The sequence below is a fragment of the Zootoca vivipara genome, chromosome 7, assembly GCF_963506605.1.
Source record: "Zootoca vivipara chromosome 7, rZooViv1.1, whole genome shotgun sequence".
Lineage (NCBI taxonomy): Eukaryota > Metazoa > Chordata > Lepidosauria > Squamata > Lacertidae > Zootoca > Zootoca vivipara.
This window is the reverse complement of record NC_083282.1, coordinates 46140667-46163529: the sequence shown is the minus strand read 5'-3', so window position 1 is coordinate 46163529 and position 22863 is coordinate 46140667. Positions and strand designations below refer to the sequence as shown.

The 22863-nt window shown below is 46.3% G+C and overlaps 1 protein-coding gene across 2 annotated transcripts in view; it reads right to left on the bottom strand.

The window, feature by feature from the left end:
- Positions 1-22863, bottom strand: part of SLC6A9 (solute carrier family 6 member 9) — a 53893-nt gene that overhangs the window by 9449 nt on the left and 21581 nt on the right. The gene's annotated exons all lie outside the window — the stretch shown is intronic.

Genomic DNA, 22863 nt, shown 5'->3' with positions numbered 1-22863 from the left:
GCCTACTGATGGAGCACAAGAGGCCACAGGAAAGGCAAGCAGATCCTTTTACTCACTGGCAGGGAAGCTAAGCCCATCAGGGCACCAGAAAAGCCACACCAAGCCCCACCTAACCCAGCATACTGCTTCCATCAGTGGCCAGCCCAATTGCTTTGGGAAGCCAACAAGCCGGGAGGGGGGCTTCATGAAGATACCTTTTATTTTGTCCCTGGCACGTGATATTTACAGATTTATCTGAATGATTTATGTCATTACTACATGAATGAACTCTCCGTGTGGAGGTTTCATTTAAGCCAGAGGTTTTCAACCTTCCTGAGTCCATGGCTCCCTTGACCAACTACGTTCTTTTTGCGGCACCCCTGTGGGGCTCAGGAGCCCAGTTATGTCACCCCTGGGCTCCCTCATCCACTTGCTTGCTTACTCCAAGGCTGGCTCAGCTCCTGGCAACCAACACCTCCAGGCACCATTTGCCCCAGGAACTTGTAGTCAGGGCTTCAACAAACAGCTATGCAAGCCTTTGGGAGGTAGATGTGAGAGGGGATCAGAGGAGGGAGGGAAGGAAAGAGGGACAGGGCCCAGTGTTGCCCGCAGCACCCCTGACCATCATTCAAGGCACCCCTGGGTGCCACGGCACACTGGTTAGAAACCACTGATTTAAGCCATTGTGACCGACTGCTGTTGAGACTTTGCATTCTGTAATTATTTATCGCCCTTTACAAAGCCCTATCAGCCAGTGACCATTACTGTATCCTGTGACAGGGAATGCCCAATGTTAACTATGTCTTGTGTGAAGAAGGAACAGAAATATACTTGTGCTTGTTCCTGGCAATCTCAGGAGGAAAACTGGATCCTCTCTTTGGCTCTTGGTAGCTAATTCAGAATATGCGCACTGAGCGTACAGTCTATGGATGTTTACATGGCATCACTAAATTGCCTTTTTATAGATGTTAACTCCCTTTTCTACTCACAATAAAAGCGGGGAAATGACTATATCTGACCTTTCAGTACAGGCAACTCCCCGTTTGCATGTGGATTGAGTTCTGTGTCATTGCGCATGTCAGCGGTCACATGTAAGCCCGTTCCACCCCCGCCCCCACCTGGGACCAAAAACAACATGTGCATCAGCAAATTTGGGTTGCACAGTTATAACTTGCGTGACAGGCCAGCTTCTTCCCTGTAAGACTGGAAACTGGTGGGGAGAATGCACTGGGGGGGGGGGGAGAGAAACACTTGCTTTGACGCAATGTCATCTAATCTCCCGAAAAACAATTCCGAACCAATGGTCATTAAATAGCCAATGTTGTCTTGTCTCCCTGCAAACAAATCAGGGTGAATGCTTAGTAAACAGGTCATCTGGAAGGAAGTGCCCACGGTGTGTCTTATCTGTGACAGGCTCAGGAAGGCTGTTATTGGCTGTAGTAAAAGGACATCGCCAGGAGAGGGAGCCTCAGTCCTCCTTAATCATACTTTAAGGTCTGTCAGAGAAAATGAATGATACTAAACCATCTTGGTCCATCATCCTGGAGTCCCCCTTCCAAATGAGTCCAATGCTAGCCCAAGCCTTAGACATGTCCCCAATTTCTCGATCCCCCAAGGAACACAGGCTTATTGCCGCAGCGTTGACAGAGCCACAGTCTGAGCTACCTCTGGAACAGTACAACTTCCAAGTCTGGCTGGAAGCACTCAGCCCCACACAGAAGAAACCCAAGCACCAAATAGGACAGGATGCTGTCATCAAGCGTAGCCGCTTCCCGCAGGACAAAAATTGAGCTTTTGTGCATCTAGCTCCATCCTGGCACCAACAGTTCCCTGTACTGCCCAAGGATAACAATGGCAGCCTTCAGATCAAAGGAACAGGAGATGTGCTGCGTCAACAACAAAGCCTGGCTTCTCTCCCCTTAGAGCGGATGGGGCACATCTGGCCGTGCTCTGGAGCAATATTTCTCTGGCGGCTACTGTACTGCTTGTACCTTGCCCCCTCCTCCTACTGAGAGATGGGACATCACCCGAAGATGCTTCTGGGTTCGGTTCTCCTTCATGAGACTTAAGTGATCATTAGTTCACTTGGCTACATACTTGAGGGGTAAATCAGAATTTGAAGTAAGCTGGGACAGCAATTTGCGAAGACTCTCCTCTTTCAACTGCCACTCGTAAAATTATTAACATCTTATTATGAAAATTTCAGTTATAGAGAAAATAAAGTGATAAAAGAGAAGGGAGAGAGAGAAGTACAAATAAAAAAATCAAAACATAATAAGAAAAGACATAGGGTACACTAAATATAATCAGTTACACTACCATTCATTATTATATAGATATATCAGTACTATTATTGTCTGAGTACATGTATGATTATTAATAATCTACTATATTCTGTATAATCTCATTCCAAATGCCAATATATTTCACCTATTATTCATAAGCAATTAAATAAACCATGACAGAGCTGTTTTTTTCCAGTTGAAGGAGTGATCTGTCAATAAGCAAAGATTGGGAGCAAGGTGATGCAGCTGGAGCATCCTAGAATCCCTTGGTTATACGGATGGATGATCAGCCCTGTGCTAGCAGCTTTTGCATTTTGGCTGTTTAAACCAGGGGCAGGAAAACTTGTGCCCCCCCCCAGACACTGCAGGGCCACGATTCCCACCACCCTCAACCAGGGATGCTGGGGTTTGTAGTTTAGCCACAGGTTTCCCCAACCCTGGGTTTAAACCTCCCCAAACAAATGCTGCATTTGGGTCCAAAGCATTTCCTTTTACAGTATCTTCTGAGAAACTCACATTGGCTCCTGTGGTTTGCACCTCACACCCAGCCAATGACCCCTCCAGTTGCTGGTGTGTTAGGAAGAGGGTGCTTATGAGATAGGTCAGCTTTACTACAGGAAGGGAGAAAAGAGGGTATTGTAAAGAAAAAGTGGGTGTCCTAGGAAAGGAGCACATGGCCCATGTGGGCCATCCTGTTCATGGCTGAGGATCCAGCAGCCTGCCCCTGCCCCGTGTTCCAGGATGCTTTGCTGAGGAGGATGTTGCTGCCTGAGCCCCACTACTTCTCGGGAGCTCCGAGATGAACAGGCTGCCAGCAGGAGCATTTCGCAGGAGCCTCTCCTGTGGATGCACCTCCTTTGCTTTCCCCCTGGTGCACGCAGCACACTCCACGTAGGCGCACGTGGCTGCCCGCTGATCGCAAACAATTGCTGTGAGCACTCAGCAAATGGAAGCCGTCGTTTCAGCTTTGCCTCCTGCCACTGGGATGGGAGGGGGCTGGCAGCCGGCGAGTTGTGCACCTAACCGTGTCATTCAATTAGAGCCAGCAGCCGCTCTGGCACAGAGCTGCCAAGGAGCCATCTGCTGCGCTAACTGGGGGGACTGGCAGGGTACGGTAGAGCCACGCCTGCTAGAAGTGACCTCTGCTGTGAGCCCTGGCCGTGGAAGCCGGAGTGGGGATTGTGGCATCATGGGGACTCGGCGGCAACCTGCGGGATCACTTCAAAGGATCTCCATGCTCTGCAGGGGACAGAGAGACCCTGGACACAACCTGTCTCCAAAGAAAAGACCACACACACAATACATTTATAGCACACACACCCTAAAAGAATCCTGGGAGCTGTAGTTGGTTAAGGGTACTGAGAAGTGTAGCTCTATGAGGGCCAAACTACACTTCCCATTATCCTTAGGGGGGTGTTTTAAAAGTATGGTATGTACACAGCCAAAGGTATACATTTGCCAGTGGCAAGCAGGGAGTAAGACCACATTCTAATGTCCTTATCCCAAACTTTTTCTGTATTCTTCACATCCCCCCATGACATAAGAGAGGCTTGAAGCCATTTCCCCATGATAAGTGGAGTCTTGGAGGGGCAAATGCAAAGAGGGAAAATCAACAAACTTTGCACATACAGAATGTACCCCAAGACAAGGGAGTCAGGCCAAAAGACAATCCAGTATCATGGCAACGTTTGACCCAGCAGTTCCAAGCGCTGCTCTTATGGGGGATGTTTGTGTTTTAGGGGCAGAGAATCTGGCCCTTTTGAAGTGACCTTTAACAGATGTCGCCTCTCCTCCACCAATTCTGAAATGAGAAACAGAATATGAACAGAGCCCCAGAGTGTTCCAAGACTAGCAGTAAGACACATGTATTTATGCATATTTGTCCCAAGGTTTCTCTGCATGCTTGTTTACAGAAAAGTATGTGTGTAACTGCTACATACATGCATATATGCATCTAGGTATGTGCAAATAACCTTGCAGGGTTTGCTTACAGAGGGATAAGGTTGATGGCCTGAGCATTGCCAGCAACTTTCCCTTGGTGCCTTTTGGCTGAAGGCTAAACCAGCCCTGCCACATGGGGTCTTTAATATGGGTGGCTACTCTTAACCAAACAGCCTTCTCCCTCCAGATACAGGCAAGCTGTTACTGCATAAATGCAGCTTCCAGAGGGGCAGTTCTGTTAATCTGTTGCAGCAAAACCAACAAAGTGCCTTGTGGCATCTTAAAGACTGGACCAATTTATTATGTCACTAAGTATTATCCTCATTTGGTACTGTATATACACCACACACTCACACTGTGCGTAGCAAAAAGAAGAAGAAAAAGAACAAACAGTGGAGTGGAATGGCAATAAAATGCAAAAAGTATATGCAAAGATTGAATTGAACTTAAATGGGGATGGGGAGAGCAGCAGCATTCACAACAGCAGTAACTAGTAAAAATACAACCATCCTAGCATTGTTAATTAGCAAACTGTACTGGGACAGGAACCACTGTGTCTATTTATGCGCAAACGGATATAAGAAAACTTCTTAATAAGTTCTGATTCAGTCCTTTCATCTGCTGACATCTCTCTTTAACATTTCCATGTTGAAGAGAAGCAGCTTCCAGGTCAGCAGTGGAGTGTGTCGGGAGAATTAAATGTTTGCCTCGCTGGATTCTGATAAAAGGGCAGGTATCTCACCATATCAGACCTGGGCTAGCAGCTCCAGCCCACTTGGATGATGGTGTATGCGTAATTTTATCTCAAAGAGTCCCTACAAAAACAATCTGAGGATATTGGAGCAACACCAGGTTATCCACTCCTGGCTTTAGTGCCAAGTTTCCTATTAAGGTTCTGGGTCTGTACCCACCTGAAGGAAGCTTCTTTCTTTGGCTTTGTAAGACGTGTGACACAATGGACAGCAGAGGCTCCTCAGTGCTTTTCCACTTAGACCAATAGGCCTTTCACCAGGGCACAGCAGGGAATCTGGGGCAGAGAGAGGAAGTGCTAGCACCCCCTCCCTTTCTCTCACCCGCGGAAGCAGGGAGTCCAGATGCTGTAAATCAAGCAACGAGTGCGTTCCCAGCTCTCCTCCCGCTCTGCCCCCCATTCCTTCTGCATTGATCGAGTCCTTGCCGGGCGCTTGCGGCCATTCATGTTCCCTGAGCATGGGCTCGGGACGAGATGTTCAGGCGGCAGCCACATGTGACCGCGTGGCACGTTCGCCGCCGCAGTTAACGGGGTTGCCAGCCTGTCTACACAGCACTTTGCAAGGAATTAGATACACAGCCTGGTAGCCTTCCCCATAAAGAGTCGTAATGGTGTGGTAGCTGTGTCAGGCTGTTGCAGGAGAAACAGCAAGAATATTGCGGCATCTCAAAGATCTGTGGAATAGAGTCCACTTTATCAGATGCATGAAGCGTTGCTGTGGGGGGTCTCTCTCTGAGTGCATGCATGTATATCAGCTGTGTCTGCATGCCACAATAATGCTGTTGGAAGTGGAGTTCTGATTTGTATCCATGAAATAAACCCAAAATGTAAAGCCAAGAACAAAAGTTGACTACTGTTCACAACTGCCCGGAAATAAATATACCACAAATACGTTGACTACACTAAAGCTTTGTCAAATCGGTGCACAAATCGGTGTGTATGGCCAACACACAAATCCTCTCACTAATAATTAGTAAACTAATTAACAATGTGGTAAGATGAGCTACGTACTGTTGCTTGATTCTGGCACAGGTGAGAGAACTGAACTTTTCATAAATTACAGTTCAGCAGTTTCATGCTGGAAGTCTCCCTCTGAAGTTCCTTTGCTCAAGAAGGTCAGTAACAGTGATCTGGGTGGTTGAAGTGTTCTCCTCCTCCCAGTGGTTTCTGAATAGGGTGGCAGTTTATGATGTTCTAGTACTGTAGCATGAAGCTCCAGGGTATCACACAACACAACTGCCTCTATCCTTTATATTCTAATTGTACTAGCTTGACATTAAAGAATGACTCTACACCATCAGGCTGTGAAGGAAAAGGGTCATAGTTTGTCCTACCAGTTCAGCTGTCCTAGCTGGTACAGAGTTTTCCATAGCCAAAGGAGCAGCATCTCAAGAGTAAGGGCAGCACTATAGTTGGCTGCAGGTCAGATCCTCCATGGCTGACTTCTTAAAGCATGCTGCTCACTCTGAGTAGCCTAATCCAACTTGAATTGCAAAGCAAGCGCTAATGAGGCTTCTGTTCTGCTTAATTAATGGGAGCTCAGTTCACTCTGGCCACGTGGTGGTCTGTTGGGCAGAGAACTCCCAACAGGAGCTCAAAGAGAAGGCTGGAGTGGAACTCATGGAAGTAGCCCATTGACTTGGGCAACTCCCAGCATACACTGCTGCTTCTTAGCCTGTTAGAATCAAGCCACTCTTTGCAAACTTTGGACCAGTTCATTTCACCTCCCTGAGGAGGAAATGCAGGGAATTGGTCTTCCATTGCTTCTGCTACTACTTCTTAGTGAGTACCAAGGCTAATCCTCTGTTACCATTGCCTTTCTGTCAGCTACTGGAAGAAACTACCAACCCTGCCATTTTTGGGCAGCCAAGACAAGCAGTGGCTATAGCAGGGCAGGAATGGGCCACACATTCCCTTATTAGAGGAAGACATGTGAATTGGCTCCCACAGTGGGTCAGAAATTAAATCAGTTGACTTTTCATAAAGGAAAACTGTCTTGCCAAGAAAACAGGTATTTGGCGGGTCTGCCCAAATCACGTATTGGTGGCAGCAATTTTACCTGTCCCATACAGACAGAATGTTTCACTGTTTTGGAAGATTTATAATGATATCCTCCAAGAACAAGGGCTGATTTAAATCAGTGCTTTAAATAAAGTTTCCAGCTTTCTAATTCTTGTATTTACTCAGCAAGTATATATACTAAACAGATGAAAGTAAATGAAATTCTATGTATTTTATACTAAATTCTGCCTCAGCTTTATACTACCTAGGAGCATATATGGTTATGCAGCTTTCAATTGTGAAGTTCATGATTCTGTTTGGCATTCTTTCTATACATATGTGTAAAGTCACTTGCTTGAATACTTTTATACAGAACTTTCCAGAAACAAGGGCTGGTAGTTACTGTATAGAAGAGCACTGTTTCTCCGTGGTTGTTTTTTAACATTATTTTGTTTCCCCCCCATTTTGCCAGCAGGACTCCCCTGTAACAGGCTCTCATCACATTGCCAGGGCATGCAGCAGTACAGCCTGCTCACACATTCCCATCCAAGGCCTGCCAAGCCTCCTCAGGAAGCATCCAGCAGCTCATTCATCCTCAAGATCCAAGGGGATAAGAACCTCCTGGGTGGGGGGTAGGAGAAGAACCATGAATGGGACCCTGGGGAAGAATGAGTTGCTGGGGCATTCCTAGGGGCAGCAAGAGGTTAACCCAATAAGGGAAGGAACAGCTATACCAGCTTCTAGGGGGAAAGCTCCACACACCTTTCTATACTTGTGGAGGAGGATTCCATTTGCTGGCTTGGATCAGACATAAGAAAGTGAATAATAAATTAAAAAATAGCAACAACAACAAAACAACCCTGGTCCAACAAAAAGAATAAGCTATGAGAACACAGACTCCTGCCTATTCCCTTTTCTCTTCCTTAATTCAACATTTCCTTGTTTCCTGAATGAGTTTCCAACAATATATGAACTAGGAAATGATCATTTGAGTGATCCCTGTCAAGTAGGATAACAAACCATGGGCTGCTATCCTGGTTTGTAGGGATCATTCAAACCACAGTTTCTTAGTTTGGACATCATGCTTCGGATGCCACCAATTTAATAATTTAAGTAGTACTGAATTAAAGTCCATGAGTGGGGGGTGGGGAAGAATGAAGAGAAGAATAAAAGCGGAAGCATTCAGACACATGACTGATTCTTGTTCCAACAAATGATGATTTCTTGGGCCCAGATTTTTACATTTGAATTGAACCATTGTCTTCTAAATGATATTGCATGGTCCACCTGGTTGGTGTGCCATGTCCCCTCCATCAAATCAACACGAAAGGCACTATGGTACTATGAGTGTGGTCACTCGACAGATCCTTGGATGCATGTATGCATGCATGCCTGATTTTGCACATATTTTCCTATGCTTTTCTTTGCAACCATGAAGACACGCGCGCGAGAGAGAAATCATGAAAAGCACAGTATTACAATATCCGAACAAGGCCAAATTCTCAAAAAGCAGAGTTCTGTCTGTGAATGTGCATCAGGCACACAAATCTGCCTATCACAGACCATCAAAAGGCCCTTGTTAATATTAGGAGGAAGAAAAATTACTAGACCCATGCATATGCAAGTTCACATGTGCACACAAGCACACACAAACCCCACCGACCCAAATACCACTGCTGGAATCTCAAAGCAAAACAGCAATCCCCGCTCTCAGAGAAATGCTGGCTTTTAAGATGACCTAGCAGTGAAATACAGTCATACCTCGGTTTAAGTACGCTTCGGTTTGAGTACTTTCAGTTTAAGTACTCCGCGGACCCATCTGGAACGGATTAATCCACTTTCCATTACTTTCAATGGGAAAGTTCGCTTCAGGTTAAGTACGCTTCAGGTTAAGTACAGACTTCCAGAACCAATTACACTCATACTTCGGGTTAAGTACGCTTCAGGTTGAGTACTCTGCGGACCCGTCTGGAACGGATTAATCCACTTTCCATTACTTTCAATGGGAAAGTTCGCTTCAGGTTAAGTACGCTTTAGGTTAAGTACAGACTTCCAGAACCAATTGTGTACTTAAAGCGAGGTACCACTGTATATATATGGACATGCATGTGGGAGAAAAATGAAAAGTCTAAAACAAGCTGGTAGGCAGACACACACACACTTTATCAGTTTATGATTCCAAGCTTCTGTTCTGACTCCGTACTTGGCAGTTCTAGAGTGGTATCTGTCTTAGCCTATTTGCAACAATAACAAAAGGGTCTTGTGGCATCTTAAAGGACAACAAATTAATAAAGAGAATTACAGCATAAACGTTTGTGGACTACAATTGATTTCATCAAGTGCATAAAGTTGCAGGTATATCTTCACATGGTTATTTGGGGGGGCAGGGGGAGGTGGTTTGAAGAATTGCAAATGCTGATGCTGGAGGTAGTAAATAAATTGTGTAATTAACAGTGGTAATTTACAAAACAGTTGTTGCCGATAACACAGAAACCCTGACATTTGTAAACTAGGTAGCACGCAGAGTGTAATAAACAAATAAACATTGTCCCAAATTTCCAATTCAGTCAACAAATAATAGCACTGAACCTCTTGATGAATTCAGTGGTTTTACACTGCAATTTCTCTTTAAAGCTCTGTGATGTCCTTGGTTTCAGTATGCATGCACTGGGGCCTCCTGTACTGACATGGTACAGCTATTTCATCACACTATATTGGTGCAAGTTGCCTTTATGTAGGTACTATAAAATGTATCACCAAGTTCACCTTAAGTGCCAGACAATCATGCTGAAAGCTACCAAGTTTTTGGTCTGCTGTGGAAGCACAGGTTTCTACCAAATTCTACCTCTGGCAGAATTGTGAGCACTCCTTAAATGCTGTTTGTTAGGTCTGGATTTCCGCCCCACACATAGGCAGTGCACCAGGAGTGGGTGCAAACAGTCACCATTCTCCAGACATTTAGCTTGCCTCTCTCCCATTACTGAAATGTTGTGGTTACTTGAGGGGGGGGGGAATGCATTTTTAAATGTTCACCTCCCCAGGAAGGCTCTTCATCCCTGGTGTGCTCCTGGATATAGTTTCTTCCTGGTGCTGCCACTATCCCCGTATGAGTGTGGTACTATACCTTTCCTCACTATTTGTGACTATTGCGGTAATACCAATGCCTCAATGGACAAAAGCAAATGCTGCAAATGTTTTCCTATTCAGCCAGAGCAATGTTGGAACTGATCCTGAGCAATAGTTTGAGGTGGCAGAACTAGGGGAGCCATTTACCCCGAATCCCCTGGATGCCATTAACCTGCTTCTCTCTCTTCTTGCTCTAACAAACACAAAGGGGGAAAGTACTACAAACTACAATTTTCCTACCTGCACCCATCAAGTCAGGACTCATTCACACTTCCACATGCCCTGCTGCTTGCGCTCGAGGAAACCCAATCTTTACTGCTGAATTGGAGCAAACATCAGTTGGGTTTTTGTCCAGATTGACATTTGCTCCGATTTAGCACTAAACAGCAGGTTTCCAGGAAGTTGTGGGACACAGGCAAAACCACTCAGACCCATGTTTTCCAGGCACGGGACAAGCGGAAGTGCGGAAGTGTAGACGAGCCTTCAGTTGCATAGCAAATGTGGTACAAATACATACTGAATTTGACCCAAGTGATGACACAGAACAGAGAGTCACCCATAGTTTCTCCCAGAGACACAGCAGGATTTCATAGGCATGAGAAGGGGAAGGAAGTTCTTATACCACCTCATGCTCATCCATCAGGACTCCCTGGCAAGAGCTACCTTTCTTATGCTAATTCACCTGTTGGCTCAACTGGTGGGCCTCATGGCTGAGCTTGTAAGGCCACTGGGCTGCTTCCAGAAGGAGGTTTCAATCAGGCATCAGGATTTATGCTAGAGAAGCTCCTGTCAGCTGCACAGCCCCTTCCGGCAAGTGGTTCCCAAGGGACATGCTGCCCTTGCGGTGGTGAAGGAAGAGAAGCAGGTCTGGGCTAGAAGCCAGGTGGCAAGGAAGGCTTAGCGAGGAGCCAAGGGAAATCCCTCTTTTGATCCCAGCTCACTCATTGCTTGAGTCAACTGGAGCCTCACCTGACCCCCACTCATTACCCCACAAAGCCTCCCACTCTGGGGCAGTGCAGGCAAGAAGACAACTAGCTGCTCAGCTTATATCAACAACAAGAAGCCTACAGCATTGTGGATTCAAACTGTTCACAACATGATGCCCTCAGTAACCAAAGGGAACAGGGAAGATCATTTTGGAATAGAGATTGGGTACAGAATGTTCATCCTAGGCTAGGAGCTGCACAACATGTGTGTTTCTAAATATTCTAGTGAAAGTCAGGAGGAAAAGAGAAAGCAGCAGATATTACCAGAAAAGCTTTCCCCAATTTCCTCAGCCTTGCTGGTCAAAGGGCTCCCATGATCACCTTCACATATTGCACCTTTATTGCACTGAATCAGTGGTGTACTCAATATACAATGGTACAGAGGAGAGATGTCCTTTCTTAACTTATTGAGGGTTCTATGCTTCAGTTTGAAGCCCAAACAGTTTTTAGTAAAAGTCACACGGGGCACCCAGCAGAGGTGCTGCTACCTAGGTGTGTTCTGAAGGCATAGGAGGTCACCACTTGGCTGATGCTAAACAGGTTTGTGGCTGGATTGCCTGAGAACTACATGCATGCCTCCTTGGATCCCATGATAGAAGGATGGATGGATATAAGTGTAATAAAATAAAATAAAGTAACATAATAGATGCTATTCACACAATATGTGAAAGTATCTTTAATTGGAGGGAGATGCCTGAATCAGGAGGAGATGTTGAAAGAGTGGATTATTATGCCAGTGAGAAGTTAACATTAAGAATAGTGAATCCAAGCATCAAATTAAATAGTATTCAGTGTTTGATGGACAGGGTTGATCTTTTCTTTTCTTTGCCTTCTTTTGCTACAACCTTTAGACTGCATTCACTATCATTCTATAGATTTTCTCCTTCTCCAACACATATCAAGTGTGAGCACTCTCTCTCTCTCTCTCTCTCTCTCTCTGTGTGTGTGTGTGTGTGTGGTGTTTCTCATTTCATTTGCCCCCAAACCTGAATCCTTTTGGCGCAGGGAGCAGCACTTCCAAAATGGTGCCAAGCAATGAATTGCAGGGATGGAAGAGACAAGCTGCTTTCCTAGGAGGGATGTTTTCTCTGCCTCATCCTTCTCAGGAATTGCTATAGGGTGGTGGCACTTTGGAAAAAAGATTACATAGATCAATCAGCCTTCCTCAGCCTGCTATCCTCCAGATGTGTGGGACTATAACTCCCATAAGCCTCAGCCAGAATGGTCCATGGTCAGGAGAGTGGGCATAATTGTCTACAGTACTAACATCCAGAGGGCCACAGAATGGGGAAGATTGTCCTAGAATGGATTACTAAAACAAACTTGCTTGCCTGTACATCCTTGGTGCCACCTTGGAGGCACTTTTCCACCTGCCAGTTCAGGGGCTAGAGCTATTAAAGTTAGGGTCCAGGGGCAGCTTATTTTGGAGAAAATCTGTCTCCCCTAAATTGCTCTTCAAATTCACTCCCTGTGAGGGGGCTTTCAGCTTGCCTCAAGATTGATTCTTGTCACTCTGGTGCTTCTCTGTAAGCTTACCTATTCTATATATTTCCTCCATAAATTATTTGCTTATATTACCACCCTCTTAATTCAAAATACTGTATGGTTTAATGGATGTTGAACTAAAGGGAGCCAGTTGAATGGGCAGAGGCAGCAAATCAAAGGCTTGTGTCAAAATTAGCACTGTCCAGCATGCCAAGAATAGCCAAAACAGGTAGAAAAGAATAAGGAACTGAGGTTGTGCATCCAAAAATAAGAGTTATGCCACCACAAGTTCTATATACACACACAGCTCTACAAGGTGACATTGAATTGCATTTGGCCCAGTGTGATTCAAACATAGTTTTGAGCTGGGAGCAGGATGAATTCATTATGCAACCCATGACCCCCAAAGCAGCTACAGAACCACCTGTATGATCTGTAGCAAGTTCATCAAATCAGAAATCTCACTTTGGATAAACCTTTGAAAGTAAATGTTGCTCCACACTGCAAAAGCAGTCACCAATTGTGATGTCCCTCCCTCCCTTCATGTACTGATGAGCAAACTTCTTTTTAATCACGGAAATTATTTGTCTGCTTCACTGACTATAACAACGGTTTGGACTCCATCTGGCACCCAGGCTGAACCTTAAATTGCTACAGAAAGCAACTGAGGGTAAAACATATGACCTGATTAAATCTATGCATCAACCCATCAAATGCAGGATAAAAATAAATAGGCAAACTGAGGTTTTAAAAGAGGCATAAAGGAGTGAGCCGGGGACGCAGCACTCAACTCTCCTCACTCCAACCTATCCACAAGCTGCAACCACAATCCATCTGGCCTAAGACTTCCTTTAAATGGGATAGACCAGCTTTGGTAGCCATCACTTTCAGTGTGACAGCAGGGAAAGCGACTGCAGTATTGGAGCCCCACAAGTCAGGTTGGAAGGTACCCGGTAACATGCACTGTGACCATCCAGGGATTCTGGGTGGGTGGGATTAACTTAGTCAAGGTTTAGCCCACGTACAGGCAATTTGTGGCTGTCCATATGATGGACTACAACTCCCATCAACCCCAGACAACGTGTCCAATGGTTAGGGATGAGTTGCAGTGCAGCAATTATTTGGAGGGCCCAGTGTCAGACCTTAATTTTTAGGGCCCTGAAGCTTGAATGGTTATGGGAGCCCCTTTGCAACCAGCAATTAGGTCTGGATAACCACTGTTATCTTCTTCAGTTGGGTTGTTTACAATCTTTACAACATCTTTTTTTTTAACAACATCCTTGCTACTGACTCTCAAAACTCTGAGAAATATATACAAAAACAAATAATCAATTTGAGCCATGTGACTCAAATTGAGTCTACTAGACCCATTTTTTTAAAAAGCAAAGTGAATGAAAGTCGCTTCTGGGGCCCCTCTGGGATTAGGGGCCCTGAAGTTTAAACTTCATTAGTTTCGTAGCAGAGCCACTCCTGGGTTCCCCATCCCTGGTTTAGGCTCTTGCCTTCGGAAGGGTGCAGTCAAGACTGATTCACATAAAAGTAGCAATGGAAACTCAAAAGTCTTTGCCGAAGGGGAGAGGAGGGAGTATCCTAATCACAATGGCTCTGGTTGTGATGCAAGCAATACATTTGCTTGCAGGTGTTGAGATTTGGTGAAGTTGGTGTTCCGTTTTTTTAGAGACAGTTCCTAGATATCATTCCTAAAAAGGTGAAACCTGTTCTGAGGTCCTATGAGAAAAATCCAGTAACAGGTCCCACCCCCAATAATCTTAATTAATGAGTTGATTTTTCTTTTGTACTTGTAGTCATTCTGATACTTCATTTAAAGTTTCATGGTATATTTCTTGGTACATCCAAAACTATGGGAACTGAACGTGATTTTCATTTTTTAAAGTCATTCTTGCTGGCTGTGGGACTTCTTTTAGAAGTGCAAAAATGATGTGTTCCCCTTACCGCAAACCAAGTTTGCGGTACTTACAAATTGCAGCTGGCTTCCAGTATTTGAAGTTTCTTGCTAGTATTGATATCTCGTGTGAAAATGATAGTATAACCAAATCAGTATTAATACATTCTTTAAAAGGTTCAATTTCCTCTCCTTTAAATTTACTGCTGACAAATCACCAAAAATATGACTATTCAACCTATACTATACTTTGCGTTGAAAGCCATGCATATAAATGTATTGTTTGCTTGCTGCCTGAGGCAAAGGGCAAAATGGCATCTCACCATTCCATGTACAGAAGCCAATTAGACTAGCATTTAAATCTTATTTCAATACTAGGAATGGTATAGTGTCCACCATACCTGAGGGCAGCAGACTAGTTCTGTGGTTGCAGGACAAGTCACAAGGCACATGCAGCATTGACCTCAACAAAATGGTATGGTCCGGGAACTCACCAGGAGGAATATCCAAGGGGCTGCTGTCATTGCACCCCAGCGCCTGGTAACTGAGACAGTCACATCACTCTGTCTAATGGTAGGGTCGGCCTTGTTGACGCCTTTTCTTCTTGCATTTAGTTGTTTTCACTTTTAAAAAGTTACTGAGAGCATGGATCCAGCAATCTGTTTCAAGAATGCCTCTGTTCAAAGGCGCAGATAAATTCCTTGTCCAAACCCCTGACCACAGACACTGTCCCAGCACAGCAATCAGTGCTTCAGTGTTTGAAGCTTCCCCTTTACTCCACACAGAGCATCAAAAGCTCTGGACAGGTGTTACTAAGAAAAGTGAGGGAAAACCTCTTGGCTCCATGGGCCAGATCCTTAGCAGGATCTGATCTAGCCTCACAGGCCAAATTTGACAGGTGGGTGAGGCTTCCCATCTGTCAATCACCTGACTGCACAAGGGATTCGGTGCTTTGAAGTCTCAAAGCTATGACTTCAAAGCACCACATGCAGCCAATCCAGCAGGCTTCCGATCCACAAATTGGTGGTGGGCAAGCCTGTTTTCCCTTGATAATTCACAACAAGGAGTGCACTTAAAGATTCCTGATTATGCATTGGCAGCTGCATCTTACCTGCCCCGCACCTAACATCATATATGACATCAGGTGTGGGGCAGCTGGGGTGGCTGGCCCTATTTGAACCTCTGGTGAGCCAAGTTTGGTCCGTGGGCCAGAGGTTCCCCAACCCTGTGCTAAAGCGAGCAGGAAGTGGAGTTACCAATAGCTACACGGCCTTTACAGCCCCTCATGCAGTCAATGCTGTTCTCTGGCTCTCTCTAGAGGCCACGGGGAAACACAGCAGCTCCCTACACCTCCAGCTGGCAAATGTATTTATTTATTATTATTATTATTATTATTATTATTATTATTATTATTATTTATACCCCGCCCATCTGGCTGGGTTTCCCCTGCCCCTCTGGGTGGCTTCCAACAAATATCAAAATACATTAAAATATCACAGATTAAAAACTTCCCTAAACAGGGCTGCCTTTAGGTGTTTTCTAAATGTCAGGTAGTTGTTTATCTCCTTGACCTCCGATGGGAGGGCGTTGCACAGGGCAGGCGCCACTACCGAAAAGGCCCTTTGCTTGGTTCCCTGTAGCTTTGCTTCTCGCAGTGAGGGAACCACCAGAAGGCCCTCGGCGCTGGATCTCAGTGTCCGTGCTGAACGATGGGGGTGGAGACGCTCCTTCAGGTATACAATACCGAGGCTGTTTAGGGCTTTAAAGGTCAGCACCAACACTTTGAATTGTGTATATAAGCTGTGAGGTTACAATGGTGACCCCAAAGGTGTAGGCCTGAGCAGTGCTGGAAAGCATTTCCTGCTACTGCACAACACACACAGTAAGATGATGGAAGGGAGCACTACAAGAAAGCAAGAGCTAGAGCCCTCAAGAAGAAAAAGGCCACCTTACTGAAAGGTGGGGGATAATGCACATGTGCAGCCACGAAAGTTTATTCACTCACACCTACAACACACCAACCTTTAATGCAGACTTTCTGGCTTCATAAAGCGGATGGAACGGCAGCCAAGCAGCAGCCCACCCCCTCCGCTCTCCTGTATGTTTATGGCCTGGAGCCCCCAAACTGTTTTATGCCTCCCCACCCTCATGAGAAACAGCCTGGCAGTGATGCCTGAGCCACATTGAGCCTGGCAATTCCTCACCTCTTTGCGCTGTCTCCCCGGGAGCCAGCACAAAGAGGCTTTGAGAGAGGGTGGTTACTAGCTTTCATTGAGTCTCCGGCATTAACTTCTCCCCTTTACCCCCTTTTCTAACTTGCTGTGGCAGCCGCAGCAACAGGACCCCCTCACTTCTTTGTGGAACACGAACGAACGAACACACACACACACACACACACACACACACACACCCAAATCCTTCCTCCCCCATTGGAAAATGGCTCCCTCCCCTCCCCCTCACTTTAGGGCTTTAGGGAAGATTCCCCACTGACCTGCTCTTGGGGGCAGGGAACCCCTTGGCTGCTCATTCCCGGTATCCTGGGGCGTTGCTAGAGCTGTGGCTGTTTGCTGCCTCCTTCACATCCAGCCCCGCTGCTACTGGGGCGATAATGTGCTTGCCTCTCCCTCATGAACTTGGCATTACTCTCAGCTCAGTTCTCCCAGCACCATGCTGCCCCCGCCTGCCCAGTGCCCAGCACCGCGCTGCCCAGCACCCGCCAACATTCCATACCCAGCCACATGGCTCTCCTCTACTGCTGCAATCTCTCCCCCTCTCTCTCACACACACAGAGGAACCCACACTCCCAGAAGGACCTAGGACTACCCATTTCCTCTGCTATTAAGGCTGCATACACACCACACATTTAAAACACATCACTACACCCCACCACCACCAAATCCTGGGAACCATAGTTTATCCATTCACAGAGCTGTGATTCCCAGCACCCTCAATGAGTTACTTTTAATGTGCTTTAAATGTATGGCCTGCATGCAGCCTAGTCTCCACTCTCGTGGACAAAAGGTGGCTCCTCCCAACAAGTGATAACCTACACAGGGAAAGCTCATCATGTTATCTGGGAGATCTGCGGTCAGATCTACCAGTGCTTTGGTTTTCATTTAAGTTTGGATTAGGGCAGAACTGCTGTGAGAGGCAGCATGCAACCCCTCTCGCTCAAAGCATTTCCCCTGATCTAAATCACCCTTAGGCTATTTGCCCTGCTGCAGAAAGTGTATTTGGTAAATGATGAACAAACATGAATGAGGTAAAGACTCAGAGGGAACGAAAAAAGAGTGTGGAATCCCAGCAAATTCCACATGCTTTCAGGCTACAAACAAAAGAAGCTGGAGGGTGCAAGGCAGTGTCAGGATATATTTGGCCAGCATGACTAAACCAAGCAAAATGAGCCCATTTCCATTTGCTTTCCAAGGGTCCTATGTGGAATTGCTCTTGAGAGGCACAGATGCACTTCATCTTCCAATTGTGGCTCATTCCTTCCCAGCATTCAGTATTCAGATCCCACTGAACCAGGACCTAGGAAGCTGACATATACCAAAGCCAGGCCATTGGTCTATCTATGGCCTGCATAGTGTCTACACTCAACTAGCAGCAACTCTTTAAGGTTTCAGCCAGAACACTTTTCCATCTCTACCTGGAGATGCTGGGGACTGAACTGGGTACCTTTTCTATGCAAATGGTTCCCATATAACGCTTCTCATTATATCCACTTGTCTGCAGAGCCAGCAGTCTCAGGGCTATAAGCATCTTCAGCTAGAGATGCAGCAAACAGCTCCAGGGCAGGGATCTGGCTTATCTGAGTCTTGCATGCACAGCAACATGGAAAGCTGCCGTACATCATCTGGATAGCTCAGTTGTTAGAGCATGGTGCTGATACTGCCAAGGTTGCAGGTTTGATCCCTGTTTGGGACAGCTGCATATTCCTGCATTGCAGGGGGCTTGACTACAGGACCCTTGGACGGTTAAGTCCAGTCAAAGGTGACTATGGCTCATCTTGCTTTCAGGCCGAGGGAGCCGGCGTTGGTTTTCCAGGTCATGTGGCCAGCATGACTAAACTGCTTCTGGAGCAATGAAACACAGTGACACAAGCCAGAGCGCATGGAAACACCATTTACCTTACTGCTGCAGCAGTACCTATTTATCAACTTGCGTTGATCCTTAGGGTCCTTTGCAACTCTACAATTCTATTATCAAGTCAGACCATGGGGTCCACCTAGATCCCCCCTCCTGCCTTCCCCAGGGATTGAACCTGTGACCTTCTGCATGCAAAGCAAATTTTCTACCACTGAGCTACAGCTCCTCCCCAACATCCCCAACTCTGACATGCAAATAACCCCCCCCCCGGACTTCCCAATTCCATTTGGAAATGGAGAGAACTCTGGGATGCAGGTCTGAAGGTGCATGTGGGGCCTCTTGCTCCGCTTTGCATCCAATAGTGGCACAGCCCTTCCCCATTTGCCCAGCAGGCACTCAGTGTGGTGAAAGAGCCAGCTCAGCCTGACCTGGCCTAATGAGGCCTCATTAGCAGCATCCAGCTGTTGGCTGCCCCTCCCTTTCAATTAGCTAGCACTAGAAGGGGGGGAGATGGGCTCAGACCCCACAGTGCTTGGGCAAGCAGCCGGGCGCCAAGAGGGAAAGGCAGCCAGGAAGGGCTTAGGTTTTTCTTACCATACTCCTGCGGTGGGGGAGACTCCACCCGCTTCTGCCCCCCCCCCCCGCCACAGGCAGCCCCTCCCAAGCCCAGTGCGGGCTCAGAGCCTGTGCTTTCAGCCTGGCCCGACTCCTTGGAGGCAGTAATACCTGGCACAGGATTCCAGTCTTGCTGGAGTCTGCAGAGGCAGGCATCCTGGGCCCAAACAGATTTCATAACAACTCATTCACAGTGCTCACATACAGTACTCCTTGCTGAGCTATTTAAGTCTTGGCTTGGCACACACCCCTGGCCTTATAGGGACTTCTGCCTGCACCCACCTGTTGTAGGGCATCCCAAAAAGCCCAGCCAGTCACAGAGCTGAGAAGAAGCCAGAGCTCTCTCTCTCTGTGTGTGTGTAGCCGGGCTTGAGTCTAGTTCTTGGCTTGACACTGTAGGTCCTGCCCCACAGCCATCTTAGCCCTCTGAGGTCAATGGCAAGTGTATGGAGCCGCTTGCCCCTCTGCAGGGGCCTGTATATAACACCACAGTCTGCTTAGGATACAGCTATCTAGCACTGGGCCTGGACTGGTGTCGAAGGCTTGATTGTGAGAGCCAAGGTGCCTCTTTCTCCTTGCCGCTCTTGGATGTGTGCATCTGTGTTCTTGGCCAGGTAGCTCTGCCACTCAGAGAATACTGAGAACTATGACAAGACGGTAGGTTTGAGGTCACAGGTGAAAAAAGATCAGTGCTGGGGCAGGCCTATGAAGCCTGCCTGTCTGGGGGTGGGGCCACTCTCGGCAAGGCTGCCCCTAAAAGGGGCACAACACCAAAGCAGGCAACAGCAAAGGGGAGTTATCCCTTTGGTGGTAGCAATGTAGGGGTGGAACGAGGGTGTGAGCCAGCCCCCTTGTGTTAAAGTTATTGTTTTCACGGGGATGTGGTTTTAACTTGGATGGGAGCTGTTTTATTGGGAGGGTGGGGTTGTTTTAAATTGTTTTTAAATGTTATATGTTAATTTGGATTTTTCTGTTTGTCTTTGTGGGTGGGCAGGAGCATTGTTTAGGGGCTTTTGTTGAGGAGTATATTGTTTACTAGTGTCTATACATCACAATTGTTTATTGTTTTGATTATTTTTATCCTGTATCTTGTGCTTTATTTTTCTTACGAATTTTTTGCTTTGTATATTGTAACTTTGTGTTGTGAACTGCCCTGAGACCTACAGGTATAGGGCAGTATGCAAATTCAAATAAATAAATAAATAAATAAATGGAAACCCTTAGGCAGGCGTATTGCTGGAGACATGGGTTCATGACATAAATTTGCATTCAATCTCCATAGGCTAACTTAAATGTATAGATATTTATGGGAAACTAAGGTAGCGGGTGACTAAGGTAGTGGGTTCACCAGTAGTGAACTCTGCAGTGTGCCCAGCTGTCCTATATGCAAACTTGCTTTTAAAAAGTGTCCCCCCCCCCCCGAAAAAAGAGGCAAAGGAGTAGGAGAGCCAGAGCCCATTGCAAAAAACCTGGGGTTCAGCAATACTCTTTCCTGCAGGTTCTCCTTCCAGTAGAGAAGGGCTATAGCATAGTGGCAAAGCCCATGCTTTGCATGCTGACAGTCCCAGGTTCAATTCCTGGCCTCTCCAGGTAAGGCAAAAAAAGATCTCTGTCTGAAACCCTAGAGAACCTCTGCCAATCCTTGTTGACCGAGCTAGATGGACTGACCTGGTGTAAAACACTTTCCTATATGTGAGTCTGGGTTTTGCTCAGAGTAGACACTGAGTAAAACTAGCTATCACTAATTGCCTTGTACCGTTCCACTCCTCACTGAGACCTTCTGACTTTGTATCACAGTGGTATTAGGGTGCAGGAAGACAGGGTGCAATCCTCTCTGCGAATGTGCAGTGCTGCTAAATATATCCTAATCCCCACCATGTTTTAACAATGCCTCATCTAAGGTCAGTTCTGGCTCTTTGAGTGGATGAACCAGATATGCTTAGATTAACTTTCTGAACCTTTATCCCACTATCTTGAGATGCAAAGGGAAAAGAGCAACAACTTATCCAAGTGGAAAGGGAAGCCTATCCAATAGTGCAGACCTCACCAGCCTGGTGCCTTCCAGATGTTTTGGACTACAAATCCCATCGGCTGGAGGGCACCAGATTGGCAAAGCTGCTTTAGGGACATGCGGGGTCCCACAGAGCCATCCCAGGTTGCATTTCCTCCAAGAACCACATGCCCCATCCTGCTGCTGCTATCCCTTCCTCTTGATGTCATCAAAGCCATCTCCATGGTAACCATTTATGAAGTCACCATGCACTGAGCTGACCATCTGGTGACAACAATGAGCAGCGGAAAAGAGGGGAAGTTAAGATGGCACAACAAATGTCTTCCAACTTGGGCTCCTCATAGGGGCACCAAGAACTTGATTCTCAGTCTCCCCTTTTGGACTCAGTCTGACCTGCCTTGTTCTTTAGGGATGCTCTTGTTGTCTTTACTGCTTTTGATAGAATGCTAAGCCTCACCACCTCCCCTACTATGGCTTCGAGCACCCCAGCTGTTTCCTGAGCATCAAAGTCCAAGGAGCCCAATGAGGCGTGAATGAGACAGCAGAACATGACAGGGAAGTGCGGAGAAGGGGGGGGGGAGAGACCAGATGGGGTCTGGGGGGCTGCCATTGCTACACATGGACAAGGCATGGTCCAGTGATAAGCTGCCACTTGCTGCAATGCGTGGGGGCAGTCGGCATGCAATACTAGCTTAGAACCAGTAAGTCCCACTCTGCAAAACCTACTTGCCACCACAGCTGCAAAAGGCAAATTGAGGGTCATGCCAGCAACAGAGTCTAATTCAGCCAGAAGGTGGAGCTAGACAGGATAGGCAGGATAGGAATCCTATGTCATATATAAAAGCAAAGGGCAAAGGAGACACATTGATTCTTGTTAGTTACATTCATTCTAATGCAAAGAAGGAAAAATACAGTTGGCAGAATGAAAATGCTTTCTGTGCAGATAAAAATGTCTTACATTTCAGGAAATCAGACACCAAACTGCAGGGTGAAACTGTGCTCTTGGAAATGGCTTATTTTTAATGGGAGATGTACACAGAAGGAACATGCTCAAACATCTCAAACTAGAACAACTGTGTTCTGCAAGGGCTACATAAATCCTGGATGGGTCAGTCTCAGGAAACCCAGCCTGGCTAAAAAATCTTGAGCTGAACAGAAGCTTAGTCATTCTTCTAAATTGGAAATATGTACAGAGACTTTATTCTACCTTAAACCATTTACAACAACAAACTTAAAGCAAGAAAGAGAGCGACTTTCCATTTAAAACTACCACCCAAGTATTTGTGCCCTATCACAGAAGAGCCTCACACTAGGTTTGGGGTTCCATCTTTGAGTCCCTTTGCTGTCACTTCTCATCTTTCCCTTGGAGATAAATCCAGCACAGGAATCATGGTGTACAAGTCCATGTCACCTATCACTGCTCAGGACAATGGTGTTCTTTGCTAGTCTCTGTGGCCCAATAATCTCCTTAAAGTCACATCATGTACTGTGTCAATCTACATCACAATAACGGTGTTACAGGGCCACGTACCTGTCTCTGGACATCTTTGGGGTGTTGGTGGGTGTTGAAGTGTGCATGCACACGAAAGCTCATACCAAAATAAAAACTTAGTTGGTCTTTAAGGTGCTACTGAAGGAATTTTTTTTATTTTACTTCGACCCAGACCAACACGGCTACCTACCTGTAACCA